Source organism: Pteropus vampyrus, unplaced genomic scaffold (genome assembly GCF_000151845.1).
Source record: "Pteropus vampyrus isolate Shadow unplaced genomic scaffold, Pvam_2.0 Scaffold39, whole genome shotgun sequence".
Lineage (NCBI taxonomy): Eukaryota > Metazoa > Chordata > Mammalia > Chiroptera > Pteropodidae > Pteropus > Pteropus vampyrus.
Window position 1 is genome coordinate 5,877,206 of NW_011888820.1, and position 24,428 is coordinate 5,901,633.

The following is a 24,428-nucleotide window of genomic DNA, read 5'->3' on the forward strand; positions in this document are numbered from 1 at the left end:
AGGAGAGGGAACACAGTTATCTTGAAGCTTGCACTGGTTGCTGGTTGCCCACTCAGCAGATGTGAGCAGTTTCGCTGTCACCATGAATCAAGGGCTTTTTCCCTCGATGTTATAAATAGAGATGGGTAAATATTTTGGATTCATCAGCCTCCAAGTATTTTTCAAATGTTTTGGGTTCAACCAAACAGAATACATCGTGCTGAGCACATTTCTCCTTGATTTTTTAAGGACCGTGTGTGAGTTATGGAAAATGGAATCCATATGTTTCTGCTTCATTTACTCTTAAATCATCAAAAGGTTGTGTTGTAAGAGCTATTTAATATCTAAGATGCCTTCTGAGCTTGATTTTTAAAAAATATATAAGACACTTAAAAGTTTTGGTTTCTTTAAAAGACAAAGACGGGGGAAGAAGGGAGGGAGGGAAGAGACAGAGAAAGGGAGACAGGGCAGAGGGGGGCGGGGGGGGCAGGCACCTAGGAAGGCCTGTTTTACCAAGACGAAATACATTTGAACACCAGGAAGTTCAAACCCATGAATTTCAAATGGGTCCAGAGTTAGAAAACAATGGCTCCTCTCCAACCAGTTTCAGAAGCAGCTCTGATGACTGCAGAAAAAGCAGCTGGTAACTTGGCAACCGCACCAGGGAAGAGAGGGCTGCGAATGCACATACTGTTAGTGACCCACCTAACACTTGTGCCCACTGGTGCAGAAGCTGTTACTTCCAGGCCTTCTGAGGGCAGTTGCTCCAGTCCAGATAAAGAACTCTTTGCCCTATTTTACCATGGAAATATCTGCTCTCAGTATTTTCCCAGGGTTGTCCTGTCCTAGGCCAGCAGTTCCTATCTGTTCCTCTGCCATCTGGCCCAAATAGCTGGCCACTTGACTGGATACCGTGTGTGCATTTAGGATGGTGTTTATTTATTGGGCAGTTTCTTTAGAGAAATATCTCATTTTGCTCACAAGAGATTTGAGAAAGCATATAATTTCTGTAAAGTAAGAAATAAGTAGGCGCCCACGAGTTGGTAAAAAGCCAAATGTAAAACTAAGTTTTCTTGCCCCCATCTCAATATAGAGTCACTCTGTAGCAGCTCTTTAGGCATCTTAGGCATGCCTCATCATTTATATATGGCATCTTATGAAAGGTTTCAGAAGAAAAGCATACAAACTATTTTATGTGATGGTATAATTGAGATAGATCTGTAAATCTCTGGAGAGGATATATCCATCTTCTGAGAGTTATAGAATGTTAAGATGTAGAACTTCATTAACCAGCAGGGACTTTAGACTGTGTGGTCTGAAGTCACTTCAACAAAATGAACAGTCCTGTGAATTCCTTATACATCCCAGTTTGGGGTGAGGGACAGTGTTTTGGAATCTTAAAGGGTGGGGCTCTTTTTTCCCCCAACTCCTAACCCTAAAAACCATTTAATAAAATGTACCTTAATCTCTTCATCCAGCAATTACTGCTGTTAAGGTTTTGGCGAATGTTCTTTGAGTTAAGAGCACACGCGCGCACATGCATGCACACACACGTACAGAGTTTAATGAGATCCTACTGTTTATTCTGTTTTTTAGCTTCTCTTTTTAGAAATATATTGTGGACTTCTTCCCATGTCAGTAAACTGTTTTTGCTTTATGAGCTTTAATGCTTGCAAAGTATTTCATTGTAGGATTGTACCACAATTAGCTTACTGTCTCAGAGTATTTTTAAATATGAGGTTTAAAAAAATTATTTCAGATACGTTTTAGAATGTTGACCTCAGAAAATAAACTAACCATCACTTCTACATTTTATACTTTCTTTCATTTTAGACCAAAGCACAGACACCCTCTGAGAGCCATGGAGATCCGTCTCTCTCTGTGAGGAGATGCCAAGCTCTCCTACAGAGATGATCCTTTTTAAAGACCCTAGAAAAGATCAATAAGACACTCAGTAAATTTTGCTTCTTTTTTCTTCCTTAGAAAAGAAGTCGTTTCCACCTTATTTCCACACCAAGAGCCTAGTGACTTAAATCCACCTGCCTATCCTTATTCGATGCTCAGTCCATTGGTAAAGTTGCTGGAGTCGACTTTAAAGAAAGCTGAGGTCCATACTTATTTTGCTGTCGGTTTCTCAGTTCCCTTGCCCCTTGTTTTGGATTTTTCCAATCTGTTACTAGAGAACTCAGCCCTGTCCCTTTTGTTGACAGGTTGCCAGGATACATCCAGGCGACAAAGGCTGGTTCCTGTTCTGACAGCCTCAGATACTACAGGAACTCCTGCAGGAGGGGATGTGAGTCTTGGAGCTTCCAGCGATTTTGCTCCTGTTCCCACTAGCCCCTCCCTGAGGGGCTCAACAGGCCATGATAAAGGCTAAAATAGAAAAGGTAAAAGAACAACGTTACAAGGTGAGGCTCTCAGAAGGTATGCTCTTTCTTCCTGGTCTTGTAGCTAATCAATCTTAAATCTTACCTTTCACTAAGAACGGCTGCTTAGTTTAGATAATATTGATCTCTTCCACTTCTTTCTCACCATCGTGTAGTAAAAACCTTAAGTACTACTAAACAAAATAATAAATACTTTATTTCATTGAATGATGCTCTCAATAATGTGAACTATGGATTAAATGTTCTAATGGCTAGAAAAGAATCACATTTTATTTGAAGGGATGATTTTTAAAATAATTTTCTTCAAAGAAAAGTAGATAAAATGTCTTTAACATTATTCCAGGACTATATGTTTATTAGCCAAATTGTCCTTGAAAGAAAAGGGGTGATAAAGTCTATACTTACTTAATTGACTTGGTGGATTTTTTTATTAATTGAGATAAAATTTATATGGAGTGAAATATAACTGATCTTAAGTTCTTAAATTCAAGTTTCTAGAATCAGTGAGTTTGATAAATATATACAACCATGTAACCCATCACCTTAAGATATAGGACATTTCTGTCACTCAGAAAGTTTCCTTACATCCCTTCCAGTCAGTCTTCCCTTCATAGCAACCACTGTTCTGATTTGTCACTAGAGAATAATTTGGCTATTTATGAACCTTATGTAAATAGAATATTATGGTAAATGTTTTTGTATCTGACTTCTTTGGCTCAACAGAATGTGTTTCAGATTCTTTCATATTGCTGTTTATATCACTAGTTCAATTCTTTTTATAGGTGAATATGATTGCATTATACAATTATTCCACATTTGTTTATCTATTCTCCTATTAATTGGTATTTGGTTTATTTCTAGTTTAGGTTTCCTATAACTAAAGCTGCTATAAACATTCTTGCACAAGTCTTTTGGTGGACATATGTTTTTATTTATCTTGGGGTTAGACCTTGACTTGAAATGATGGATGATAGGGTAGACATGTTGTTAATCTTTATAATGGGTATGAAATGATATGTCACTGTGATTCAGTTTGCATTTCCCCGATGCCTAACGAAGTTGAGCATTTTTACATAAGTTTGTTGATTTATGTCTCTCTTTTGTTAATTATCTGTTTACATTCTTTGCCTCTTTAAATTTTTTCATTTTCATACAATCTTAATGATGTATAATTTACATAAAATGAAATACATACATTTTAAGTACACAATTTGATAAGTTTTGACAAATGATTACATCCATATAACTAGCAAGAATATCAATATAAAAACATTTCCATTAACCTTTATAGTTCGTTCTCCACCCACCTATCTACCCATCAAGCAACCACTGATCTACTTTCTGTTACCTACGTATTAGCTTTGCTTATTCTAGAGTTTCATTTGTGGAATAATTTAGTATATATTCTTTTGTATCTGATTTCTTTTATTCAGCATAATATTTTTGAGAGGGATCCATGTCATTGTGTGTATCAGTAGCTTTTTTATTTTTATTGTGGAGTAATATTCTATTGCATGAATATGCTATAATTTGTCTATCCATTTACCTATCATGTATACTTATGTTGTTTCCAGTTTTTCAATATTAAGAGTAGAAGCTGCTATAAACATTTGTGTATGTCTTTTTGTGGAAATATATTTTCACTTCTTTTGGGTAATTAGGGATTGAATGCCTATGACATCAGGTAAATGTGGGTTAAACTTTGTAAGAAACAGACAAACAGTTCTCCAGAGTGGTTGTAATATTTCACATTTTCACCAGGCTTGTATGGGAGGATCTATTTTTCCACATCCTCGCTAACACTTTATATTAGCAATTTTTTAAATTTTGGCCATTCCAGTGTGTATATAGTGGTATGTCTGTGGTTTTAATTTACATTTTTCTAATGATTAGCAGCTAATGACGTTGAGTTCTAATTCATGAACTTATCAACTAGTTATATATTTTCTGTTGTGAATAATCGATTTAAAGCTTTTGCCCATTAAAAATGAAACTGAATTGCTTGCTATATGACGTGATATATATATACACACACACACACAGTCTTGCAAACATTCCTTCCCAATCTATGGCTTGCCTTTTCATTCTTAATGGTGCTTTTTAAAGAACAGAAGTTTCCACTTTTTATGAAAGAAATTTTTAAATTCTTTTTCTTTTAAATTTAGTGATTTTTGTACTTTGTCTAAGAAATCTTTATAAATATTGAGGTCACAAAGATATTTTCCTATGCTTCTAGAAGCTTTATAGTTTTTATATTTATATATATTTTATATAGCTTTCATATTTAGTTCTGTGATCTACATTGAGTTAACTTTTGTGTGTGGTAAAAGTAGAGTTGACATTAATTTTTCCCTTCAGTTATTTCTCCATTCTTTTTTTAAAAGATTTTTCTCTTCTCCATTGAATTGTCTTGGCATCTTTGTCAAAAATAAATTGACCACATATGTGAATCGACCATATATTTCTGCACTCCATTCTGTTACATGATTCCATTTATCTATTTTTATTGGCATCATTAATTTTTAATAAGCCAGCTCATCTTGGCTTATAAATAGTGAAGCAAGTATTAAAAACAAATATACAAGTCGAGTTCTTCCATGACTGCTTGCCAGTGGAACCATGCACAAGAGTTTGAATCAGGCTGGGCATTTTTTTCTTTTATGTTGTTCAAATTTTTCCCTAGGCAGTATAGTAATCCCCCCCTTAACCAAGGGGATTATATTCCAAGACCCCCAGTGGATGCCTGAAATCACGAATAGTAACAAACCCTATATATACTGTTTTCTTCTATACATGCCCAGCTATGATAAAGTTTAATTTATAATTAGGCACAGTAAGAGATTATCAACAAAAACTAATAACAAAATAGGATAATTATAACAATATACTGAAATAAATGTTATGTGAATGTAGTCTCTCTGTCAAAATATCTTATCGTACTCACCTTTCACTTAAAGGAAGTACTTTATGGCTTCTCTTTGGCATATCCTAATTATCACCATCACTACTCTTGTACTTTGGGACCGTTATTAGTATAATAAGTGTTATGTCAACACAAGCTCTGTGATACCAACAGAGCGACAGTAGATCTGATAACCAAGAAGGCCACTAAGTGACCAATGGGTGGGGAAGGTAAACAACACAGATATGCTGGACGAAGGGATGAATCAGATCCTTGTGAAACAGAGAGGGACAGCATGAGACTGCTACTCAGAATGGCACATAATTTAAAATTCATGGGCTGTTAATTTCTGAAATTTTCCATTTAATATTTTTGGGCTGTATTTGACCACTGGTAAACTGAAACTGTGGAAAGCAAAACCTTGAATAAGGAAAGATTATTGCAAGCTGATTTGAAGTTATTCTATAATAAGCAAAAGCCAAAAATATAAAGTTATGCACTTATTCAAGAATGATAATCACAGTTAAAGAGATGTATGTTTCAAACCCTGTTATACAAAATGTGACTTGAACTTAATTTCGATCGATTGATTGATTCATTCATTTGTTCAATAACTTATTGAGTGTCTACTATATTATAGACGTTGTTCTAGATGATGAGAGAAAAATATTTCATGGTTCATAATATTTGCAAGGAAATATTATTTATAATCTCTATTTTATTGCCTATTTCACAATGTGTTTCTCACAATCACAGAGAAAAAAATTTATACCTGGCAAAATAAGCATCAGATTAAATGCTTCACGCATTCCTGTGAATTGACAGAAAATTATCAGCACTCAAATGTTTACTAAGGAAGAACATTTCTTTAGGCTTTCCAAGGTTGCTATCACTGTCATAAAATATCCATATCTTTTGAGCCTGAGAATGTAAACTACCATTTCTTTCAGTTGCATTTTTCAGTTTATTTTAGAATTTTAATCTTATATATTATTTCTAAGACAAATTTTTCTGAAAAACTAGACCCTAATATGGCTTTTTCTTCTCTGAGTCTACATAATTTAAATGAATATGTAATACTTTAAACAAATTTCCCAAAATCTCTGGTGAATGAAACATTTTCAAGAATATGTACAATTCTGAAAAAACTGTAAATGGTAAAGAATGTGAACAATTTCAGAACAACTTTCCCGAGGGAGCAGTGGTGATTCCTATGGAGTCTTAAAAACATTGAAACATTTTTTTAAATATCAAAACATCAAGTATGGCAATAGGCATCCTGGGGACAGCAGAGGAGGAGAATGTAAAGGAGACAATTTCATAATAGGTCGAAAGTAATGAAAAGCTGCAAATAGAATGTCCAGGGTGTAACGTGAAGGCGAGCATTTTTTTTTGAGAGAAGGTCCTAAGAGGAGCCTGATTAAGTTCTATGTCAGCAAAACTTGGTAAGGTTCTGGTTGCACTGAGTTCTGTTTTCTAAATTCACATCGATTAATACCTGGGTGCTTCACTGGAGTCCCATCTGTATGCTCTAATTCAGGAACTTTTCCTAAAATACCCAAATAGTAAATAATTTTGGCTTTGTGGGCCATTACTCTGCATTTGTAGGGCAAAAGCAGTCAAAGACAAAGACATAAATGTGTAAGTGCGGCTCTGTTCCAATAAAACCTTGGTTACAAAAAGAGGTAGACAGGTAGCCATATTTGGCCAGTGAGCTGTAGTTTGTTGAATTCATTCTAATTTTCAAGGAATCCTGATGAAATATTTTCTAAAATCATACATGAAAGTTAAAGGTCTATGGCCTCAAAACCGTGCTTCTTCTGAGTGCCTGGTACTTTGGGGCTCTCTTTAGGAGAAAGACGACTTCCAAGAAGAATTAAACTTTGAAAGTCATCTGCACTCAGGATGCTTGTGGTCAAGAGAGACAATATACGAATAAGCCCAGCTCAGAGAAGCCAGGCTCTCTGCTTCTCCTTTAGCTTTCTACCTAGTCATGCAGAACCCAGTGCATGTGTCTACTGAGTCGTATAGCCATCTCTGTTGTGCTTATCTAGCTCCATTAATGCTGGTCATTTATGATTTGATAAACAATCTTTACTGTGAGGTACAGGGCTTGACTCAGTACATAGTCCTTGGCTGGATTCTCATTTATCGTGGATTAAGTAGTTATACTTATAAAGCTAGAATATTATTCTCTTGAGTTAGTATTGTAGAGAGGATAGAACAAGGATTCTCAGGAATCCCTAAGACATGAATAAATACCATAAAACTAGCTGTTAACTCTTCCTTTCCAAGAGTCCTTATATGTTTTTATTCCTTAATTTAAATAATGAGCTTGATTTCTATTTTAAAAACTAATATAAAATCAAGCTAATTTCAACTCATTGAAGATTCAGTAAATTTTGTTAGCACCTACAATGTGCCTGGCACTGAGCTAGGTGCTGGATATGTACCTACGGAGAGAATAAACCAGCCCTTAGTGTCTTGGAGTTTACATCCCATTGAAGAAGACAAATACTGCACATTTAAACAAGACGAAAACATATTCAGTAAGTGCTATGAAGAAAATAAATAGCAATGTGACTGAACATAACCGTGATGGTGGTAGCTGTGGTACATGTGTCATGTATATGTATGTACATGTGTGCATCCATGCATGATATGTGTCTGCTTGTGCACTTATATGCTTGCATATGTTCGCATGTGTGCAAGAGTGCACACGTGTGTCTGTGTACATGTGTATATGTATGTACATGCATGTGTGTTTCTTTTATGTGTGTGTGTGTGAGAGAGAGAAATTGCTTGAGAAAGTGTAGTCAGGAAGGATCTCTTTGAGTTGATAATATTTAAATAGAGGCCTGAAGGACAAAATGAGAAAGCTATGCAAAGAACTGGAAGAAAATTCTAGGCAGTGGCAAGAACATATACAAAACCCCTTTCCAGTCCCTCCCCTAACCTACACCAGAGTGAGTATGAGTTTGACTTGTTTGTGGAACTGAAATGTGAACGTGGATGAAGCACATTCAGACAACAAAGAGTAAAGGGAGACCAAGGCCGAGACATAAGGAGGCACTGGCTTATAGAGGGCCTTCACGGTCAGGAGTTTGGATTTCGTTTTGAGAGTAGTGGGACAACCATGGAACATTTAGTCACAGGAGGTTTAGAATTTGTCTTGTAGTTTAAGTAGTTGAATATGGCTACTCATAAAAAGATCGATTAGAGGTGGCAAAGGTGGGAGTGGTTATTCACCCACTGGCTGAAACAGCATGTGGATGGCGAGGCACATCCATTCACCTGCCTGGCAGTAAACCTAGGAGTACAGGCAAAATATCCAAAAGGGGTAGCCTGCCACATCAGTGATAGGTCAAGAAATGTTCCTGGGTGAAGTAATATAGTATCACAAGAGGTTATCCAATATCAAAGGAGTAGACCAAAGACTGGAGTGAAAGAATATGAGAAAGGAGATGCATTAAGATGCAAAAAAGCAGAAAGAAGAGATGAGAAAGCGAGCAGAAAGAAAATATAAGCAATGACTAGAGTAGGCAGTCATTAATAGGCAATCATATAGAGAATGAAAAGGTGCTAAATATTTTTTAGAGTGTCTGCCGGTCCCTTTTACCTTTTCTCTTGCTCCCTTCTCCCCACCCCCACGCAAGCCCACAATAAGATTAAGAATCTAGTTGGACAGCTGGGGAAAAGGAAAACATTCTCGTGATCATCTCAGCCTGGCCTCACCACCAGTGTGACTTCTCCTAAGTCAGAGATGTGGTTAAAGTTTATTTTTAAATTACTGTGAAATGAACAAAGAACAAAATGAGAAGTAGTGAGAGTGAGAGATAAAAGAAATAAGCAATTGGAGAAAGACTCAGAATTCAATTTTTGGTGAGTTTTATAGCCAACAATTGTCCTTATTAGTACCATCTGACCTGGTTATAATCCAGCATATCATTACCATGTGTTAGATGGACCAGCATCCTGGCATGGATTCATTGCTAAATGAAGATTATGACAATGATTATCAATATATTCTCTTGACCTAGAAGAAACATAGAGAGGGATGTGTAGAAGGGTGCATGTGTGCATGCATATGTGTGTATGTATTGTCTGTGAGCACTTGGAAGCAGAGTACTCAATGAAATGATAATTATAACTAATAAGATCCCAGCCTCTTGCTAAGCAACGACATGTATTCATTGAAAGGATAGAAATACATATATTTAATTTGTGGGAAACTATTTATATTATGGCTCATTCTAAAATTAGAAATGTGTAATAAGAAATTAGTATTTATATCACTTGAATCAATTCATGGCAATTTCCTCTCAAAATTACCAAATTATTGTGCAACATTAAAATAGATAAATCTTGGATTGCTTTATCTATTCACTTCCAAGCGAACAACTATCTTATATATGAAACACATGACATTTCAATCTACAAAAATTAAAACCACATTTTCCTTTTCAGTTAGCCTATTTCCTGTGTCAAGTACCACATCAAGTGGAGTTTAATTGTTTTAACTATTAGGGTATTTATGGTCAACAAGAAGTTTCCAAATAAAGACTTCAACAGAAGCTTACAGGAGAAGCTTATTGATAAGTAGCACAGGAATACTGTTCTAGCTAACATCACTTAGACACTATCCATTGCTTGTCTAAATAAAATTAGTTCTGTTGTGATTCGTCGTCAATTTAATAATCTTTAAATGTAACTGAATCTATTTCAATGTTAATGTAGTAATCAGAATTTAACAATTAACCAAAAGGGTCAAGATTTTTAGCCTAAAATTGCATTACTCTTCCACAAGATATTCATAAAGACATATCCTAAATCTACGCATTTTCGAATTTTGATTTCATAACGTCTTGAGATATTTCAGTCTATTCTATATATTTTCTCATATAATTTTGTAGTATTATGATATCCTAGCATTTGAAAAATTAGAAAACTAGGAAAACTATGAACAAATAAATGAGAACTAGCTTACAACTCTTAATTAGAAGCTTAAGAAGACAACTATGAGGGAAAAATCATTAAGAAAAAAAGTAAAGCTCTTGAGAAATTTCCACAGTCCACTGAGAGCAGATGAGGGCTTCTTAAGCATATCTCATTTGCAGCTTCCCACCCCAGGATCCAAGATGGTTCACAACACAGAGAGGAAGAATCTTTTTAGTCAGCATAGGAGTCATTGGCCATATTTGTCTCCTAGCGGAATAGCTTTTGTAAATGGGACTTCTAGGCATCGAAGGACAAGAAAAGTGAAGGAGAATGAAAGGAAGTGGACGCACCTGATGCCACGTGTCTCATGGGCCTCTCCTGGTGGAATTCTCTGAAGAGTTCGCCTGGGACCTGGGCTACCCACAAACCATCACAGAAGAGCCACACAGGAAAAGAGCTCTAGTAGACCCTAGAATTGGGAGCCCAAGGATTTGTCCATCTGTTCTGTGTAAAGACGGTAGAATGCTATCGCTTCATGCCGTAATAGTTGCATCCATGAGGGAAAGGCCAAGATATCACAGAAGCATTAGTGTTGTTGAGACTCTGATTGCTTTGATAAAAAGATATGCCTTTATATCTTCAAGTGACTGGAGTAGGATTCTTTTTATTTGTGGTGACACGCAATTCTAATGGATCCATAATTGAAGTAAACATATTGTAATAATTAGCCTGTTCACTCGTGGTGGGGAAGGGTTGGGTTATTTGGAAATATCTCTAATGAATAATGTGGTGGTGTTGATGGGAATGCAAAAATTGTCACCAAATAGCTCTTCTTGGCTCCACTGCCAGAGGCAATATTTTGGCCGAATGAATTATTAAATAACTCCAGTTCCGGGCAGGCCTTCTTACTGGACTCATGTGGCCTTAGACAGCAGGGGCATTTATTATAAGGATGCATGTGCATGGAAACACAAGTGAATCTAACAACCAGGCCTCAGGAAGCACAAGAACTACGTGTTCCAGAGGAATTCCTAGCCAAAGGGTTGAGTAGGCTCTGTTCTCTGGTTCAGACCCCAAAATAATAGGTAATTCTTCTTAAAAGTTTCAGAATTCTAGAGAAAAGTCAAAGGAGCTTCTCAACCATGTTCTTTTTATTTATACTGAGTAGAGTGTTAATTGGGTATTACCCTCATTGGCTTTTCAGGCTTATGTTCGTCAGGTCTCTTAAATTATTTCAAAAGTCTGAGCAGAACTAGAGATCCCACCCCACTTCCCTTGTAGGAGAGGTGGAGAAAGAGGCCTCTTCACAGCCAAGCTCTGTGAATCTGACCTGGTCACTGCTTTTCCACCTGTGAGGTGATCTGCTTCCTCTTTTATACTTGCCGTGATTGACCACGATAACACCGAATATAATTTTTCATTTCTTATTGGGGAGATTGTTACAAAGGCTTCTTCTTTTCTCTGATAGGAATATCACAACATACCAGGGGCACAGATGTTCTCTAGACATAGACTAGAGTATGAAAACTAAAGTACATCATGCGTCTTTTGTATCCAAGTAGCAGTGGCAGCCCCTTTTGGACTTTTACCCGAGTGTTCCAATATTAGCCTGTTGCCAGGCTCTGTTTGATTTCACCCGCAGTCACTTCCTCTCCCTCTCTTCTGTCTTCTTCTGCATAATTTATTTGCCATGATTTTTCATGCTGCTACTCAACTTCAGAATTCTTTCTCAGTGTCCTCTTTGCTTTAGCAACCATTTTGGTAGTGGTTATCCTTCCTAAGAGAGGAATGTAATTAGATCAATTCATCTTTTTATGTCAGGCCATGCATGTCATAGACTGCTGTTGAGCCTACTGATTGCCAGCCTTTTGTCCAGTGCCCAGCTCTGTTCCATTCAGCTCAGATTGGGGGTGGACGATTGAGTAACATGGTTCATATTGATTAGATTTGATAATTTTGGAAAATGTATTCATATTTCTCATAACTTTTCAGTATTTCTTTCCCTTTTAGGACCTCAAGTTGGAATGTCTTTTAACAAAATGTGAATAAAATGTGACTCGAGTTAGTTGGAGAATGAAAACTTTGGAATTCCTCAGAATATTTTAGCAAAAAAGAATAATTTCAAAATGCTATAGTTAGCCTCCTAATTACATTTTACAACCTGCTAGATTATTTATGGAAATATGGGGACAAAGACAGATATTAAAACCACATAATAACAATTATGATATCATACATCTTACCTGCCGCACAATGCGTGAAGCGTTTTTTCTTACTTTTAATCCTTACAATAACACTGCCAGGTGAATATTATCATCCCGTAAACATGAAGTGATACTGAGGCACAGGGAAGTTACGTGTCCCAAGATTTCACAACCAATAGGCACTTTGGAATTAGCATTCGAACTAGGAGGGATATGCAAAAAGTGCTTTCAAGTGGAGACTAATGCAGTGTCACTTGATTCTTTGCTATAAGCTACTTTTTCTGTTTTTACTTAGCAAATTAGACCTTATCAGTGTATTTTACAGTTTGCTAGAATTGGGACATTTTTTTCCTAGAAACGATAATATCAAAATTAAGATCTGAATTACCTGGCCTCATGCCACATAGAAAGGGGAATGGGTATTGGATTAGCATCCAAAGAGAAGATGCTATTGGAAATAAAGTATTTCATTCTTTAAGGTCTGTCTAAATGTAGCAAAATTCTACTGCAGAAGTTCACTTTCTGATCCAGAAGTATTTGTCAAGATTTTTAACCAAAATATTTAGACATATTCAGCTACTAGTGACATAAGATGGGACATGGAGGCAACTGTCTGAACCAACATTAAACAGAATTTCAGAATTGGAAGGAACATACGATACAAGTCTGCCTTTGTGCAGTACACATAGTCTCACTAAGTTAGGTACAAATTACATTTTGTGAATCAGAGTGATCTATTTTTCTACTAAAAGTTTGCTTTTACAGGAAACTCTGCAATGGGTCTTTTTAGGAAACTAGAGAACTTCCTTTTTGTAGTCCTTAAATGTTAAATGTTGATGTTCTCCAGATTTTATTACTCAAGATCTTTTTTCAGTTGTTATGTGTTATAAGAAAATCTATAAAGATTCCTCATTTCCTATAGGGGAATCAGATTTCCTGAGATTAGCTATAGTGCTTTTCGGAATTTACCTTCCCAGTTGCTTATGTCAGTTACTCACCATTCTTTTTTTCTCTCATTTTACCTACATCTCATTACCCATCTGTACATACACATGTGCATGCACACACACGAAACCACTCACATCTACAAACTCATATATACACATCAATTTACACACTCACATCCACACACATATTCCTACACACTCACACTCATCTACTCACACCTATCCACCCACATCCCAATCACTCATACACACATCCACACACACACATCCAGTCACATTCACACATACACCGCATTTAACAATTCATATCTACCCACATACATCCATTTATATCATACCATCCACTCACATGTCTCCAAACACACACATTTATCCACTCATACTCATGTGTATACACATATCCATGCACTCGTGTCCATTTACATATACATACACTCACACTGAACTACACACATGCATACACATATTCATAATTCCACCCATATACTAACACCCATCCTCACACACCCACCAACTAATATTGCAAATGATGAGTTCATCTTTTTTATTGCTAAATAATATTCCATTATATGTGGAATATTATTTATCTGTTCATCTGTTGATGGATATCTAGGTTACTTCCCTGTCTTGGCTATTGTTAACAATGCTGCAATGAACATAGGAGTGCATATATCTTTTTGATTTAGTGTTTTTCTTTTCTTCAGATAAATACCTAGAAGTAGAATTGCCGGATCGTATGGCAGTTCTATTTTTAATTTTTTTGAGGAATCTCTATACCATTTTCCATCGAAGATGCACTAATTTACAATCCCACCAACAGGGTACAAGGGTTCCCTTTTCTCCACATCCTAGCCAGTACTTCTTGTTTGTCAATTTATTGATGATAACCATTTTGACAGGTACAAGGTGATATCTCATTGTGGTTTTGATTTGCATTTCCCTGATGATTAGTGATCTTGAGCGTCTTTTCATATATCTGTTGGCCATCTTTAGGTCTTTTTGAGAGAAATATCTATTCAGGTCCATTTTTTAATTGGATTGTTTGATTTTTGATGTTGTTAAGTTGTGTCAGTTTTTTATATATTTTTGGATATTAACCCCTTAATAAATATATTATGGGTGAATATATTCTCCTACTCATTAGGCTGTATTTTCATTTTGTCGATGGTTTCTTTTGCTATGAAAAAAATGTTTCGTTTGGTATAGTCCCATTTGTTTATTTTTTCTTTTGTTTCCCTTGCCTGAGGAGACATATCAAAACAGACACTGCTAAAAGTGATGTCAAAGCAACTAATTATCAGTACTTGGACAACTCTCCAAGGAATTATGCTGAGAGAGAAAAGCCAACCCCAAAAGGTTATATACTGTATAATTCCATTTACATAACATTTTGAAATGAAAAAACTTTAGAAATGGAGAACAGATTAGTGATTTCTGTAAGTAAGAGATGGGGACTTCGAGGAGGCAATAGGAGAGGGAAGTGGGTACAAAACGGCAAAATGAGTGATCTTTGTGGTGTTGGAACTGTTCAGTGTCTTGACTATAGTGGTGGACATGAACATGGAAGGTAAAACAGTATTGGTCTTAAAATATACACACTATGAGTGCAAGTAAAAATGGATTGTATCAATATCAATATTCTGATTGAGATATACTATAATTTTATGAAGTGTTATCATTAGGAGAAACTTGGCAAGTATACAAGGGATCACAGTATTATTTCTTTGAACTGCACTGTGAATCTACAATAGCCTTGATATAAATCATAATTAAATATAAAATTATGTCTTTATCAGACCTAAAAATTTGATATTTGTTTTTAATATCCGGGTATCAAAATCCATTTTAAAGGATCATGATGTGATCAAACCAAATGGGATAAAATGCACCTAGGAAAATGTAAACTTCTACATTAGATGCAAATCATCAGTTGCATCAGTGCAGACTGAGGGAGACGTGGCTCAGCAGCAGATCACATGACCACAACTGAGATTCCCGGGACATAGTGATAGGCAGACCAGCCATTCACCAGGGCTTTAAGCAGCACACTCGAAGGCTGAATTACTGAATGGGTCTTTCTTTGTGAAGAAGCACGCAGGACGGAAATCAGCAAAGGTACTCCATATTGTGGGTGACTGCATCATGTTAATGCAATAATTTCCCTGTGTGTCTCTTCTGCTTATAGAGAATTTCCAAATATGACTCAATTATAGACAAAATACTCAGTCTCACCTCTGTATTAAAATGACATCTACCTCTTTTTTCTGAACACTCTCCAATGTTGTTATGCAATTTTATAGTATATTCCAAATTCTATTTTTTCTTTGCTTGTGTTTATTAGTGCATATGAGATAACTAAACAGTAATGACCAAGAACTATTGATGCTACTTAATAGGGTTACATAGAAAGTGTCGTGATGCAGCATGTTGGGAGATCCTTTTCATTCTAAAACTCTGTAGGGAAGGAAAAGGTTTCTCTACCCTCTTTGGTTTAGTGGCTTGGCTAGGTCTGTGAAATAAACTGACAGGAGACAGATTAACAAGAGAAGAACAAACAATTTATTGGAGGTGCATTGCCCATGCACAAGGGAGGACTCAGAGATGAGCAACTCAAAGGGTGGTAAGAATTTGAGGTTTATATAACATCTTAACAAAGAAAATAAATTTATGGAGAAGTGACAAGACAAAGGAAAAGGAATTTAGGCTTTTAGGGACAGCAAATTGTGGGAAGGTAAATATATGGGAGAAACTAATAAAAGATGAAAGTTATTTAGTTATGTTGTTAAATAGGTTCCTCTTGGTGCTTGTCTTTGGACCGATAAGAGTCTAGAATTTTCTCCTGGTAAGTAAAGTCTGCCCTTCCTGGTAGAAGAAAGGGAGACACTTTTACCAATGTATGTCCTGCTTTTAGGCAAGCAGAGAGAGGGCAGAGAATTTTTCTTGTATCTGCTTTTTTCTCAATTGCTTTCAGCTCAAAATAATCCTTATACCAAAGTGGCATATTCTGATACCCTACGATTCCAAACAGGAAGTAACTCTACAAAATGGAATTATCTTTCAGCTCCGAATCCAAACTGGAAGTGACCCTTTACACCTAGCAAGGGTTTAAATATTCACCTCCAATTAGAGGAGGCTGACCACGGTCCTGAGAACACAGTTGAAAGGAGAGAAGGAGAACACTGTCATGCACTCAGCACTCTCATTAACAAGAAATGTAGTCAGTTAGCCCAAAACAGTGTGCATTTAAGTCAAATTTCTGAAGAAAATAGTCAATGAAGACTCTATCTGATAGAAATATGCAGAAGTCAAAACAAAGAATACAGTCAGAGAGGAAATGGGGAGAACAAGCTCAAAGTGTGGACAGCAAAGATGTATAGACTACTTTGAAGAGAATGAAAAATCTGAGTATTGTTTCCTGAGTCACACTGGTGAAGGGTTCTTACCAGAACTAGACAGAGATACTGGACCCCACTGTATCATATTATGCCAATATTTATGCTTCTGTTACTATATAGTGAATTGTAATTCTCATTCTAGAGGGCTGATTGGGGCATCTCAGCAAGGCTCCTGGAATGGAGTCCTTGCCTCTATCCCATAGTGTTTCCAACGGAATCTAGAGCTGGGTGATCATGAGCTGATTAAGATTCTGGGTATGGGAAAAACTAGCTGAGCAACATTTTTGCAGAAGGCTACATTCACAACTCTGATCTTTTTCTGTTTGGGTGTTTTAGTTTTCTGTTACTGCTGTAGCCAGATACCACAGCTTGGCTGGCACCTTGTTTTTTGCCTCAGGAGATCCATGGTGGACTTCTGACTTTTAGAACTATAAGATAATGATTAGATTGGGCCCATCACTTCTTATACGGTTTTCGGCAGAATATAATGGGGTTAAAATATAAGCCACACATTTTTAGAGATGAACTGGTTGGCATTGCCTTATCTCAGTGGGTCCTAACATTTTTGGCACCAATGACCGGTGCTCCTATGAGAATCTAACACCTGATGATCTGAGGTGGAGCTGAGGCAGTGATGCTAGCGCTGGGAAGCGGCTGCAAATACAGATGAAGCTTTGCCTGCTGCTCACACCTCCGGCTCCGCAGCCTGGTTCCTAACAGGCCACTCATTGGTACCAATCCACAGCCCAAGGGTTGGGTACCCCTGCCTTATCCCTCCAGAGCAGCTACAGGATCCACATTCTTTACTAATTTCCTAATGGGACTTTGTCCTTACTATATTGGATCCTTCTAGATTTAAAGCGGAGACAGCCGGACAATGGAAACAGTAAAACAAATAGAAACAATACAGAAGATGGGAAAAGAGACTGTTGAAAACACAAGAAAGAGAAAAAGTCAGAATTCACAAAGTTGATTTTAAATTGAATTCTTATAATCAAATATCCCAATGTTTCTGATTCTAGGTGTGACCTAAAATACACATGGATCTTCTTTTTGTTTACTAAAGGAAAACAGAATGAAGCGGTTGATACGCTCACCGACTTCTTTGCTATCTGATAGTTACTGGGCATGGGATGGAAGGAGGCTTTCGGTAAATTTTAAACCACAAAAAAATTAAGCTATAAGCTTAGTGTGTTTGCAAATAAAGAGCTGTCACCACATTTCATGTTTGGCTTGGGCTCTGGGGACATGGAGATTGAATGACTTCCACCAAGGGACTCTTTTTAGCAGTTTTCTCCAGCAGGGGATATCCCTTGTAAGACTCCTGAACAATGAAAGGTTGTAGTATGGAGAATTCTGAACCATCAGAGAGCTCAAACCATCTGGCTTGTGAAAGAGTGCCTTGTTCCTGAGATTCATAGATGTCAAACAGAATGACAATAGCTCTTCAATGACTTATTTTTATAGGAGGATGAGAGGTGTGGGAACAGCAACAAAAAGCCCATGTTTGGGAACAGGCTTCAGCTTGTGGTCCATAAACTCTCAAATCTCCAGAGTCAGGACCAGGAAAATCATGCTGAACACATTAGAAAATAGAGGCGCATTCATTACACACACAGCAGAAACCCAGCCTGCTTCATGGGCTCAGCCCTGTTTTTGACTCTCTTCCCAGGGACTTTCCTCAGAAACAGCTTTAGGTGGAGAGAGAGCATTATTAACAAAGGGTGTTGATGTCTGTAATGAATGGTAATGACGATCAATTTAAGTGTTAGCCAGGCTCTGGGAGGCACCGACCTCCTGGAGGTGGATAGCACTGAGGCACAACTTTGAGGCTGTTGTAGAGTGAGTAGGTGATGTGGTTATAAAGGTTCCTCCAGGATACAGTGAGGCCCATCTTTCATATGCCAATCTATCCTGGCCAAGCCTCTCCCTTCAAGAGCGGCTGTATTCTTCATCGTGTTTGTTTCTACCCGGCTGCGCTAGTCCAGTGACCACACTTCTGATACTACCATTCTGTGGCTTAGAAGTCTGTGCCAAAATATTGCACTGAGTTAGCACTCTGAGACAATAAATTATGAGCATGAAGACAGTGGGAACTCAGTGCAAGCATAATCACATGGGGGCCAGTAAACACATGCCTCTATTTGCAATTTCAAAAAATGGAATATAAATCAGGAATATCTGTAGTTTTCCTCTACTGTTTTTTATCATAATACATTAATTTTAGACATTTGATGGATGTGAGATATCTCATTCTATGTTGAGAAGGAACTATTGTGCTGCTCTTAACATTTTCAGTTTAAACTAATTTATCAGTGGTACTTGACAAAATGGCCAGTTTGATAGAAAGAGTGCACTTGATTCTGTAATCCTTACAAAGAAGCATAATTCTCTTTTGTAGTATTTTCAACCCAAATCTTGAGTTGCTAATAGCTTGTTTATGGTTCTTTTTATTGACAGATTCTTTCTTTAGACACATAAGATATCCAGCATCCTTCATCTGGGAAATCAATTAATGGTAAACCAAAGATTGTTGGCTTAAGCAGAAGAGTAGCTCTTATATTAATGGATAACTAATAATTATGGGAATGCCTCCCAAAAGTTCAGATGGTCTCCAAAACACATTTCTTGCACATTTGTGTTTTTCTTTTTCTTTTTTTCTTTTTTCTCCTTTTATCATCTCCCCTGTGGCTGATCTCTAAACACTGTCTGCTTGATTTTTTCTTTTTCCCCCTCTGGAATTAGATGCATCATTTCCTATGACTCCAATAATGTATGAAAATTCTTTCTCAGGTCACTGGTTATTTATTTTCCCCTTGAATATTTTCCTCCCTCCTAAAACCAAGTATTTCAACCTCAGTTTGCTTTCATTAGGAAGTTTCCTTTCTGAATTTTTACCAATACATATGTCATGCTTTTCATAATTATCTGTCATAGAAAAGGCTTCAACAGGATTCCCAAAGTGTGAGAGCTCCTCGAAGTGATTTTTAAATTGAGGAGAAAAACTGAGAAAAGGGACATTTTAAAGCAAGGATCACAAATGATCACAAACTCAAATGTCTTTGAGAATCAAGCATGAACTATAAATTAATGGATCAAGGGGCTGATGAGAAACTTTGGAAGAGTGAAGACTGGCTGTCTGACCTATAGACAAAGCCTTTATTCAGTATCAGTTTATGTTGGCTATTCCCAGTTTGGAGTGTGGTGCTCTGTATGGCCAGATCTTCTACTTTTTCAAAAGAAACTAAAAATTCAGATTTTGTATGACATCTCCCAATTTTACAATAATGGAAACTAATTCAAACATTTTTAACTCTATGCAGGCCAAAAAGAATATACCTATGAGCCAAATTTGGCTTGTGGACCACTGCTTTAAAGTCTTTTAAAAAAGAGCTATTTGGAATAGAACTATGCTTTTGGAATAGAACTATCCCAAATGTCAGAAAATATGGTATGTAGATTCGTTTATCGTTCAATGGCCTGACTCTCCCACTTTTTGCCCATTTCTTGAATTTCTATACATTTCTGTGATTATACAGATGCTTTCCGTAACCACTCTAAATTACATGGTCATACCTGTGTGGCATTCATGACTCTTGAGTACTCTATGATTTGGATACTCAATATAGAGTGAAAATTACAGGCTCAATCTAACAATAGCTGTCATCAGTGATATTTTGAGCCTCAACAACATAAAATATCCTTGCAGAGGCTCTACTTAGAATCATAAAGAGTGCATTTCTCCCATTTTCTGTGTCCATAGCTTTCCTAACACCATAGACTGTTATGCCCATACCTGACAGTCAGATTGAATGAAAGTGAAAGAACTTATTTGTTGGTTTAAAATTCTTTACAGTGAAAGAGAGACAAAGAAGAGGAAATGTTTTATTATCTTCAAAAATCAGCATGAAAATGCCAATATGGACAACCATATCCCTTTGAAGCTATATGCCTTCAGCTAAAGGGTTTCCATTTTTTACCTTTCATTCACTGCTCCTGTCTTTCTCAAACCAAATCACCTCCAGTTCCCTGTTGTTCTCACCTGGCCTTTTGTGTCCTCACATAAGAATTACTGAGAACTGCTGATGCCATGGCCCATGTGCTACCCAGAAAGGAGTGCGGAGAACCAGTTAGAGTGAGCTGGACCAGCTACCCTCAACACTTCCTGGTCACTACTGATCTATGAACGCCATCACTTCATTTTGACTCTCAATGTGGCAGCGATGGCCTTAGGGGCCAGGCAGTCAGTAGCAGAAGAGTGTCAAGTAAAATTAAGGAAAATGTAAATATGCCTGAAATGGCAAGTTTCCCCTTATGATTTAATTCAGTCATAAATGGAAGAGCAACATTTCCTACTTCTTGACACACGGTAGTAGTGTAAAAATTACGAATATATATTTTTCACTGGTCTGAATGAGTTGAGTGTTGAATGTTAAGATAAGCATATATTATTTTCTAAGATGCTATGAAATAATTATTTGCATTTATATTTATTGCAATAATAAGATAATGGACAACTTGACTATCACAGATTTTTATCATAGTCTGAGGGTAGTTATATCAGTCAGGAGACAGAAACCGTACCAATTATTGAAACAAAGAGCATTTAATGTAAAGATTTGTTAACCAGAAATGAAGTTGTTACCTAGGTAACTAGCAAGATAAAAAGAGAACACTGCTATATAAAGGAAGTGACTACTACCATTCCTAGAGTGAAATATCAAAGGGAAGAGGTTTGAGTTATTAAAAGTTAGAAACTTAGAAGAAGTGCCTTATGGAGCTGAAAATCAGATCTCCAAGGAGAAGGCACAGACTGACTGGAGATGTCTGGTCAGGGAGGAAGAGTAAGTCTGGTCTGCAAGTGTTGAAAAACTGTAAACTGGTTTCAGCTGCTGCTACATGGAAGAACTGCTTCTGCTGGGCTGAAGAGGTGTTGCTGGGGTGATATTCACAGGAACCACAAGCAGGCAGGAAGCTTTGAAAAAAAAGCAAGTCCTCTCTTCCTCCTCCAACCTCGTGTTTTCCCTTCAGTTTAACACTATTAGCAGAGCCAGCTGGCAAAGCAGAAGTGGGGTACACAGAGTCCCAGTGCCAGCATCACAAAGCTGAACATACAAAAGAGAATTTGGAGTATAGAGACTGTAAGTTAATAACTTGCACAGCAGTGGTGCCTCCTAGCTCTTTCAAATGCTCAAGGAAAAAATAGATTCTTAGTTTCCTGAAGTAAAATATGTCATTCAAATTTGTTCAAAGAAATCTAGGGAAAGATGGATTGTGAATTAATTTTTTAAGAACCATTGGCTCAGTATTTAGAGTTTCAAGTTTTTTTGTTTCTGATTTTTAGAAAAAAAGTATGTATTAAGTCAATTTTTCCCCTAAACATATACTTTCTCAAAAAAAGTTTTCTCTCATCAAAAAAAATCCTAAAATTTGAAATATCACTATTAGAATTCATTTTATGCTAAACCAATGACAAATATTAAAATATAACTATCTCAGTTAGTATTAGGTTTTTATGTAAGAATTTTAAAAAATAGCTAAAATATAAATAGACGTTTATTTCTTTTATACATATAAAGTCTAAGGGAGGCACTTATATGGAGGCACTTATATGGTGGCTCCAACAAAAGAGACTCAAGTCCATTTAGGTCTCTTCTCTGTCCTGTCAAGGTTACATGAATATAATCTGGTCCAATATGGCCACTAGAGCTCCAGCCATCACATCCAAGTTCTAAGCATCAGCTTGAAAAAAGGAAAGAGAACCAAGCTGTGCCCCTACTTTTCAAGAAGAGTTCTTGTAAGTCCTAGTATTTTACTAGCTACGAAAGAGCCCATAGATTTTTAACTGGGAAATCATGTACCCAGCTAAAACTTGATTCCTCCTTAATTTGAGAGATTTGGGCAGAATAACTGTAGATAGGGGACTAGCTGTCTCTGCCAGACTCTGGAAGGGATATTACTTCATCAGTCATTAGCCTTGGTGTGAATACGTCTATCATCTCCTTTTTGAAAGTGAGATTTCATAGCTGAGGAAGACTGGAGAGTACATGAAGGTGCTAAGCAGGGGAAAGTAAATGCTTCTGACCAGGGTGGATAGAAAATATTAAATACAAACCACCTCTATTTTACAATTTTGCTCAGAGCCAATATCAGCCCCAACTCCATCTTTCTTATTTATTCATTTGTCCATTTAAAGAATTTGGATTCTTTACCAACAGGGAAGGGTCATGTATCGCTTATATTTATTTTGTTTCAAAGGACCAAATTAATTTTTTAAAGATTTAATCACTTTGGTTGTGTTCTGTCTCTTCTTTTATAGAGAAACACCTTCTAATGCCAAGATGGTTTCAGATTCCCATGGTTATTATATTCATCTTTGTGAGTTTGTCTCTCCCTTCCGCATGAACCCAAAGGGCATGGAAAAATGGTATCATATTGATAAGTCATGATGTCTTCCAAGACATTCTTTAAATCTCCTATGTGCAAATGTAGTCAAAATGAATAATTCAGGCCAATTGGAGTGAACTTTCCTCCGTGGATGTTTGGGGTGAAACTAACTGGCTTTGCAAAGTAGTTCTCTTTATAAATCAACAACATTTCTTTACGACGTGTCTGGCTGACAGGCCAATTTCATAAGTAATTTAAGTATATGTATTTAGTACTTTTCAGCGCTTTCGCTTTTAGAACTTACTTACAGGGCAAAGCAGTTGACCATGCCACACCTTGTCAAGATCACCGACAGAAACATAAATTTCTCAGATTCCAAAAATTTTACTCAATTCTAGCTACCTCACCTTTCATATTTTGATGCATTCAATCACAATAAAACAGAAATTTTAGAAGGATATTGGAGGAGGAAAGTGATGGTAGAAAAAGAAAAGATGAAATCAATTTGAAATTTTATCATGTTTAGTGGGTTTGCTGCAGAGAAAATATTTGTAATGCACACATACCTGCATGCATAAACATTCATCCCTAATCAGAATGGTGATGTGACTGCAAACCGAACACCATCTGGCCTCTCGGAGCAGCTTTCCCTTTCACCCTGCACCCGTTATACCACCCCAATTCCCACTGAGCCACCCCCACCCCTGTTAGCAATGTAGATTTTTATTAAGGATGTTAGTGAAATCATGAAAAGAATCCATATTGCATATTGCGCAGAGGAAAACTTCATCTAGAAAACCACTTACATTAAAATAAAATGATCCCTGTCACCTAAGGAAACAATGTTGTCTTCAGTAGCCCCAATCACTCTCCTGCTTTTTCTGTCTCAGAGGTTTCCTCTTCTTCTGTGCCCTCTTCCCCTCCTCCCTTTCGCCTCTTCTCCTAAAGGATAGCAGAGAGGCTGGTGAGGGCTTAGATACCTTCCCGTGGGGCATATGAATCATACATTAGATCAGGGATAAAAACTAAAGGGAAGAAGCTCTACCAGTGGAATTTTAGGCAGAATGAATAATGGAAAGAGCTGGGTATTGGAGCCAAAGAGAGCTGGAGTTGATTCACAGTTCTGTCATTGAGAAACTGGCTGTCTTGGGCAAGTTACCTGTCTTTTCTGAGTCATAGTTTCTTCATTTATAAAATTGAAATAATAATACCTCCCTTGTAATCATTTGAGAATTAACTGAAATTATGTATATAAAAATTAGTACAATATCTGATGCATAGCTGACATT

General features: G+C 36.9%; 1 protein-coding gene across 19 annotated transcripts in view; it reads left to right on the forward strand.

Moving 5' to 3' along the window:
* LOC105290868 (zinc finger protein 474) overlaps positions 1 to 24,428 on the forward strand; it is a 140,474-nt gene that overhangs the window by 83,829 nt on the left and 32,217 nt on the right. For 14 of the 19 annotated variants that reach the window (XM_023529576.1, XM_023529581.1, XM_011358290.2 and 11 more), the window contains one exon: positions 2,190 to 2,387. The gene's annotated coding sequence lies outside the window, so the exon portion shown is untranslated. Of the gene's footprint in view, positions 1 to 1,962; positions 2,087 to 2,189; positions 2,388 to 19,232; positions 19,271 to 24,428 lie in introns of those variants that run through there. The other 5 variants (XM_023529573.1, XM_023529572.1, XM_023529575.1 and 2 more) reach the window with 4 other exon arrangements.